Below are 8577 nucleotides of genomic sequence, written 5' to 3' on the forward strand. Positions count from 1 at the left end.
TTTTTTTCCGGCCCATAAAGAAGCCATTGAATATTATTCAAATTGGCAAAGACCTGGCAAAACATTTTTCGGCCGTAACCGAGATTACGAAGGTGAGGCCGAACAAACTGCGAGTTGTCGTGAGTAGCTTGAAGCAAGCAAACGAAATTGCTGGCTACGAGCTCTTCACGAGAGAGTATCGCGTGTACATCCCTGCCAAGGATGTAGAAATCGACGGTGTGGTTACCGAGGGGAATCTCACTGTCGATGACATTTTGCGTCATGGAGTTGGCTGTTTTAAAAACCCCTTGATGCAAAGTGTAAAGATACTGGATTGCAAGCAATTGCATTCAGTATCCATCGAAGAAGGGAAGAAGAAATTCCTCCCTTCGGATTCCTTCCGAGTAACATTCGCCGGATCCGCGCTGCCGAACTACGTCTGCTTGGACAGGGTTCGTCTACCTGTACGCCTGTTCGTACCGCGGGTCATGCATTGCCAAAACTGTAAGCAGTTAGGTCACACAGCCACCTACTGCTGCAACAAGGCACGCTGTAGCAAGTGCGGAGGCAATCTTGCTGAGAACGCTTGCAGTGGGGATACTGAAAAGTGTCTTTATTGCGAGGGAACTCGGCATGACCTTCCGGCATGTCCCGCGTACAAACAGCGCGAGGAAAAAATTAAGCGTTCCCTTAAGGAACGATCAAAGCGCTATTTTGCAGAAATGCTTAAGAGGGCTGAGCCACCCTTGACAAGAAACATCTTTTCCTTCTTGCCAACTGATGAGGGTACATCTGACGATCCCGTCGAAGGGTGTTCCTATGCCTTGCCAGAGGGATCTAGGAAGAGGAGAATGCTCAACTCTCCTAATCTTTCTCGCAAAGGTCGTAAGATAACCCCTAGCGGAATGACCAATAAGACAACACAAAAAGGAAGCGGTGAAGAAAAACCGAAGCAAGTACCCCCCGGTTTTAATTTCAAATCAAACCAGGAGTACCCACCGCTTCCTGGGGCACCAAAAACCCCTCGTGCACCCATTTCTCGATCAGAAGATAAAAAAGAAACAGGGTTCATAAAATTTTCTGATATTGTGGACTGGATATTTAAAACATTCAACATACCAGATCCCCTACAAAATATTCTTCTTGCCCTTCTTCCTACAGTGAAAACCTTTTTGAAGCAACTAGCAGCAACTTGGCCCCTCATTTCAGCTATTATATCTTTCGATGACTAATACGGCGAAAGAGGTTAGGAATTTTTTGACTGTATTACAGTGGAATTGCAGAAGTATCATCCCCAAATTCGATTTATTTTCTCATTTGATGAATACATACAATTGTGACGCATTCGCGCTCTGTGAAACCTTTCTCAATTCGAACGATCAACTCAATTTCCACGATTTTAACATTATTCGTCGAGATCGAGACTCACACGGTGGAGGGGTACTTTTAGGGATTAAAAAGTGCTATTCTTTTTTCAGAATCGACCTCCCCTCGATCTCGAATATTGAAGTTGTTGCCATTCAAACGAATTTAAATGGAAAAGACCTTTGCCTTGTTTCGTTATATATTCCCCCATCCGCGCGGATTGAACAGAAGCAACTCCTTGATATAGCAGAATTGCTTCCCGCACCTTTTATGATTTTGGGAGATTTTAACTCTCACTGTTCGCTATGGGGGTCGCTGTACGACGACAACCGATCTTCTTCAATTTGTAACTTGATCGACGACTTCAATATGACACTTTTGAACACTGGGGAAGCGACACGTGTACCTAATCCTCCAGCACGTGAAAGCGTGCTTGACCTATCCCTCTGCTCAACATCACTAGCGTTAGATTGCCAGTGGAAAGTAATCAACGATCCCCACGGTAGTGATCATCTTCCAATCGTTATATCAATTGCTAATGGTTCAACTCCCCCGAACCCAATCAATATTTCCTACGACCTTACACGTAATATTGATTGGAAGCGTTATGAGTCTATTATAGCGGAATCTATCGAGACTCACGAGGAACTTCCTCCGGAGGAAGAATACGCGTTCTTAGCTGGCTTGATAATCGACGCCGCGACTCAAGCTCAGACGAAACCGATACCCGGGGTAACGATTAGACAGCGCCCTCCCAAAAAATGGTGGGACAAAGAGCGCTCTGAGCTGTACGTGCGAAGGTCCGCGGCGTATAAGGACTACCGGGAGTACGGCACTGTCAACCTGCTTCGAAAGTACGAGGCACTGGGCAGGCAGATGAAGAGCTTAGTAAAGGCGAAAAAACGCGGGTACTGGCGGCGGTTCGTAAACGCGTTGTCGAGGGAAACAGCGATGAGCACTCTTTGGGATACCGCCAGGCGCATGCGGAACCGTGACGTTTCGAATGAGAGTGAGGAGTATTCAGATCGCTGGATACTCGATTTTGCCAAAAAGGTCTGTCCGGACTCTGTACCGGAACAGAAAACCTTTTGCGACGCGTTTATAGTAACTACGGAAGAGCCTCCATTTTCGATGTTGGAATTTTCAATGGCTCTCCTGTCGTGCAACAATAAGGCTCCAGGGTTAGATAGAATAAAATTCAACCTGTTGAAGAATCTACCCGACTCTGCAAAAAGACGCTTGTTGAATTTGTTCAACAAGTTTCTTGAGCTAAATATTGTTCCGCATGACTGGAGGGAGGTAAAAGTCATTGCTATTGGGAAACCCGGGAAACCTGCCTCTGATCACAATTCATATAGGCCGATTCCGATGCTCTCTTGCCTCCGGAAATTAATGGAGAAAATGATCCTCTTACGGTTAGACAAATGGGTCGAAACAAACGGTTTACTTTCAGATACTCAATTTGGCTTTCGCCGGGGCAAAGGGACGAACGATTGCCTAGCGTTGCTTTCTACTGAAATTCAAGTCACATTTGCTCGGAAAGAGCAAATGGCTTCTGCGTTCTTGGATATTAAGGGGGCTTTTGACTCTGTCTCTGTAGAAGTTTTAAGCGCGAAACTTCATTCGCAGGGACTTTCACCAAATTTGAATAACTTTTTGCTCAACTTGTTGTCAGAAAAGCATATGTATTTCTCACATGGCGATTCGACAACTTCCCGAATTAGTTACATGGGCCTTCCCCAGGGCTCATGTTTAAGTCCTCTCTTATATAATTTTTACGTCAATGACATCGATGAATGTCTTGCAAATTCATGCACGCTAAGGCAACTTGCAGACGATAGCGTTGTATCCATTACTGGTAGCGAGGCTAGCGATCTGCAAGGACCATTGCAAGATACCTTAGACAATTTGTCTGAATGGGCTCTTAGGCTGGGTATCGAATTCTCTCCGGAGAAAACTGAGTTGGTCGTTTTTTCTAGGAAGCATAACCCAGCTCAGCTGCAGCTCGTACTAACGGGTAAAACGATCTCTCAGGTTTTAGTCACTAAATATCTCGGGGTCTGGTTCGACTCTAAATGCACCTGGGCTTGTCATATTAGGTATCTGACACGAAAATGCCAACAGAGGATTAATTTTCTTCGTACGATTACCGGAACCTGGTGGGGAGCCCACCCAGGAGACTTTCTGAGGTTATACCAAACAACAATACTGTCAGTTCTTGAGTACGGTTGTTTCTGCTTTCGCTCCGCTGCGAACACGCATATTTTGAAACTAGAAAGAATACCTTGGGTTGCATGCAGTCGACCCATACGATGAGTCTTGAAGTGTTAGCGGGTATTCTTCCGTTGAAACATCGTTTTTGGAATCTCTCTTACCGGTTGCTAATTCGATGCACAGTTATGAACCCATTAGTAATTGAAAATTTCGAGAGGTTGGTCGACCTTCAATCTCAATCCAGATTTATGACTTTATATTTTGACTATATGGCTCAAGATATTAATCCTTCTTCATACGATTCCTCCAATGTCGCACTTTTAGATACTTCTAATAATGCTATATTCTTCGACACCACCATGAAACAAGACATTTCTGGTATCCCGGATCAATTGCGACCCCAAGAGATCCCTAAGATTTTTTCCAATAAGTTCAAACATGTTAGTTATGATAAAAGGTTTTACACTGACGGATCTAATCTAGATGAGTCCACTGGCTTCGGTGTTTTCCACGAAAATTTTACCGCCTCCTACAAACTCGATGCTCCTGCTTCCGTGTACGTCGCAGAACTTGCTGCTATTCAGTACTCTCTTGGAATCATCGAAACCCTACCCATAGACCACTACTTCATCTTCACAGATAGTCTCAGTGCCATTGAGGCTCTGCGATCGATGAAGCCTGTGAAGCACACCCCGTATTTCCTGGGGAAAATACAGCGGTTTTTAAGTGCTTTAACAGATAAAAATTACCGGGTTACCTCATTGCTCGATTCCGGGTAATGAAAAGGCTGACTCTTTAGCTAAGGTGGGTGCTATTGATGGCGATATTTATGAAAGACCAATTGCTTATGATGAATTTTATAGCATTTTGCGTCAGAGAACACTCAACAGTTGGCAATCATCATGGAACTCAGATGAACTGGGACGGTGGCTACATTCCATTTTTCCTAAGGTATCGACGAAAGCATGGTTCAAGGGGTTGGATGTAGGTCGGGACTTCATTCGCGTGATGTCCAGACTTATGTCCAATCACTACACGTTAAACACGCATCTCTTTCGTATAGGGCTTGTAGACAGTAATCACTGCGTTTGTGGCGATGGCTACCATGACATCGAGCATGTTGTTTGGTCGTGTGCCGAATTCTGTGATGTTAGGTCCGAGCTTATAGATTCCCTCCGGGCCCGAGGAAAACAACCGAACGTACCCGTTAGAGACATTCTGGGAAGCGGTGATCTCCAGTACATGACACAACTGTACTGTTATTTGAAAAAGACTGACATTAAAATTTAATATTCTTTTGTCTATTTGTCAGAATACCCGTATACGACGCTGGAGACACGAACACGAAGAGCTTAAATCTATGTTTAAAAAACAAAAAAGAACACCAGTCGAAACACAAATAGATCGTATATCTTAATTAGTTTTAAGCAAGAATTGTATTTCCCTCCTCTCACCTTAAATCCCCACTAGCTCGTAGTCGGCCGCGAGAATAAATAAAAGGCCTCCCTCTTTTCCCTGCTAACGTAGAATTAATACGAATTGTACTTGGCTCAGTAAAACAGAAAATGTATCGTGCCGTGTCAAATAAACTAATTTTAAACCTTAAACACTGACAAGCAACATATATTTACACGCTCGGCGTTTTTTACACAAATTTGTGTTAATTGCAACCTAGGGTTGCAATTTGATACGACTCTACCGAACCACGATTCTGCCCGCTTATATAATACGGCAGCATATGCTTCAGAGGCGTCGCAGCTTCACACATGCTGAAGCTAGAGAGGATAAAATACCGTTGTTTGCGTATCGCTCTAGGCTGCATGCTGTCGACACATACCATGTCTCTAGAGGTCATAGCTGGAATGTTACCACTCAAAGAGAGGTTATTTGAGTTGGCTCTTTGTTTCCTCATTAGATCGGAAATAGCAAATCCAATGCTTATTGCGAACTATGAGAAATGTTTGGAAGTTGTTCAGAAACCCTGTATGTCAGTATACCAGCGGTTCATATCTATGGAGATATACCCCTCGTTTGTTGCTCCATGCCGCGAGATTTCAGCATTGCTCAACAGTTCTTCTGTTGTATTTGATTTAATGATGAAACAAGAAATCTATGGAATCCCCGAACACATCAAACCAACAGTTGTGCCATCAATATTTTCGGCAAAATTCGGCCACCTCCCAGAACAGAATTCCTTTTTCACGGATGGATCTGTAATGGATGGACATTCCGGATATGGTGTTATCAACACGGATCATCGCATATCCCACAAACTGGCATAGCCTTGTACCATATATATAGCTGAATTAGCTGCCATACACAATTCACTGCGAATTATTGAGCTCAAGACACCAGGCAATTATTTCGTCTTTTCGGATAGCCTCAGTTCTATCGAAGCTCTCCGATCGATTTAACCGGTCAAGGACCCGTCCTATTTCCTTCCAGAAATTAGACGGATATTAGAAGTGCTGGTTGATCGGTCTTTCATTATCTGCTTTGTGTGGGTCCCCTCTCATTGCTGAATCCCAGGCAATGAAGAAGCTGATTTATTAGCGAAAAAGGGTGCCATAGAAGGAGATATATTTGATAGACCGATCACCTATACCGAGTATTTCCACCTGCCTCGACAACTGGCCCTGGCAAACTGGCAGGAAAATGGGATCTCGCCCAAAGTGTCTACAAAAGCTGGGTTCAGAGGGTTAGATTTAACTCGGGATTTCATTCGAGTTATTTCGCGCCTAATGTCCAGCCACTATATTGCAAACGCACATCTCTATCGAATACAGTTGGTCGATAGTAACCTGTGCGAATGTGGAGGGTATGAGGATATTGAACATATTGTGTTCGTATGCCCTAAGTACCACAAGGCAAGAGCGGGGGCCTAGCGTGGTTGGTAACGTCTCCGCCAACCACGCTCGACGCCTGGGTTCGAATCCCACCGCCGACATAGGTGTCGATGGTTGTGAGGTGGCGTGATCCACACACAACCAACCCAACTGGTCTAGATTCAATCCTAGCCGACACCGGGAGATTTTCTGAGGCGAAAAATCTCTGGGATCACGCTTTCCATCGCATGAGGAAGAAAAGCCGTTGGCGCCGGTCCGTTAATCAACGGGTCGTGAGTTAGGGTCCTGGGTGGAGTCGCCTCCCCGGGCGTCGGTGATTGGCACAACAACAGTGGCGGAGCTAGACCGACGGTAAATAAGTGAGAATAAAAAAAAAAGTACCACAAGGCAATGACTAAGCTTATAGAATCCCTCCGAAAACAGAAAGTACCATTTAAAATGCAAATACGGGATGCGCTTGCTAGCCGTAACCCCGTACTTCTAATCTATATTTATGACTTCTAATAAGATATCAAATATCGAATTTGATTATCTCGTTGCATTATCTCCCAACAAAACCATCTTTGAAAGGTTTCACACTAACTCTACTCTTTTTTTTCTTCATTTATTTTTATATTAGAGAAACATGGATCATCGCTCCTTTTTGAAAGACATGAACCACAAAACCTAGATATAAGTACTGATTACCAAGAATATTAAGGATTGTTATTTAACTATTAAGATAGGTTTTTAATGTATTTGTTAGTTGTAAGTCAAAATGATATGTATTTTTAAATTGTATTGTTGAAATAGAAAAGATTAGAGGGTTTTTATGCCTGTTTGAGCAGGAGCAGTCGGGATACAGGCTCTTCTCAAGCTGGCTTTTCCCTACTCCAGGAAGACATTCGGCCCCGTTATGCTCCGCGGTTGGGCCTAAATAAATATTAGAGTTGAAAAAAAAGATTTCCACTAATTAAAAAAAAATTATTTATGTGTAGCAAAATTTGTCATTCATAATGGCTACTAGTTCAAAGTGCATTAAAATGCAGCAATAGAATTACAACGCTAGAAAAGCTCTAATCGTAACATCCAAAAGCTAAGAAAATCATAAAACACAGCATATTATTGGGTAGAATGTCCGTAACCGGACTTTGAGCATGTTTAAAGATTTATAGAACCCCACTTATAAGGGCAAACAACAATTCTATCTATACGAGTATCGACTCTAATAAACAATCTACAGTAAAAAAAGATCAATAGGTTCCAAAACACTTAAAAACCGGGTGCATATAATATGCACCACAATCCAATCCATTTCCCATGCCGATACGAGCCTACCGCATACACAAGATAATTCGATACAGCGCAAAAATAAAACACACTGAGGTCTTTTTCTTTTACGCGGTTTTCTTTTACGAGTTTTTCTCACGCGTCCTTCTCCACGAGAGTTTTAGAATGAATGCGTTTTTTATGCAGAATTATGAATTCACGCGGTTTCCGCACACAGATACCGGAATTCACGCGGATTTTTCAAAAAAGTCGTTTCCCACGCGGCATGCCCCTGCCGGCCTCACGTGCTTAAATCGCTTATTCAAAGTGTCCGAATCCAATCACTGAACATTCACTGATTTGACTCGCATACGAAAACAACACTACCACTGATTCCCCTTCGAAAGAATCTAGCAGAAATGAATAAAAACGTTCCACGCGTCACGTACCCTCCGCGTAAAAAAACTTCTGTGTATAAGGCGTCTGCCAGGCTGAACGCCAACGCGAGCGATCGGGCAAGATTTTTGCCGCAGGTTAATGAACTCTACTTACGGCTGTTTATTTACCTACGGCAAGAATCTCGCCCGATCGCTCGCATTGGCGTTCAGCATGGCAGAGGCCTAACACATTCGCGTTGACGGTGCTGCTGACGTTTCATTGGCTCCAGCATGCGAAAAAGCAGGAAGGAAATATTTTTGCTTCTGTCATCCCGCACATCCCGACAACTACACATGTAGAATTCGCGCAGGTGCGAGCAGCCTTAAAAATCTCTCTCAACGCCGTCAACGCGAAAAACACACACAGCAAGAAGTCGGGCGAGGTCGCAAGTAGCACAAAAAAACGTCTACACTGCCGTGATATAACATTATGACGTACATCCATTTGATCAGTTTTCAATACGGCCTAAAAACGAACGGGTTACTTG

The sequence above is a fragment of the Wyeomyia smithii genome, chromosome 1 (genome assembly GCF_029784165.1).
Source record: "Wyeomyia smithii strain HCP4-BCI-WySm-NY-G18 chromosome 1, ASM2978416v1, whole genome shotgun sequence".
Classification (NCBI taxonomy): domain Eukaryota; kingdom Metazoa; phylum Arthropoda; class Insecta; order Diptera; family Culicidae; genus Wyeomyia; species Wyeomyia smithii.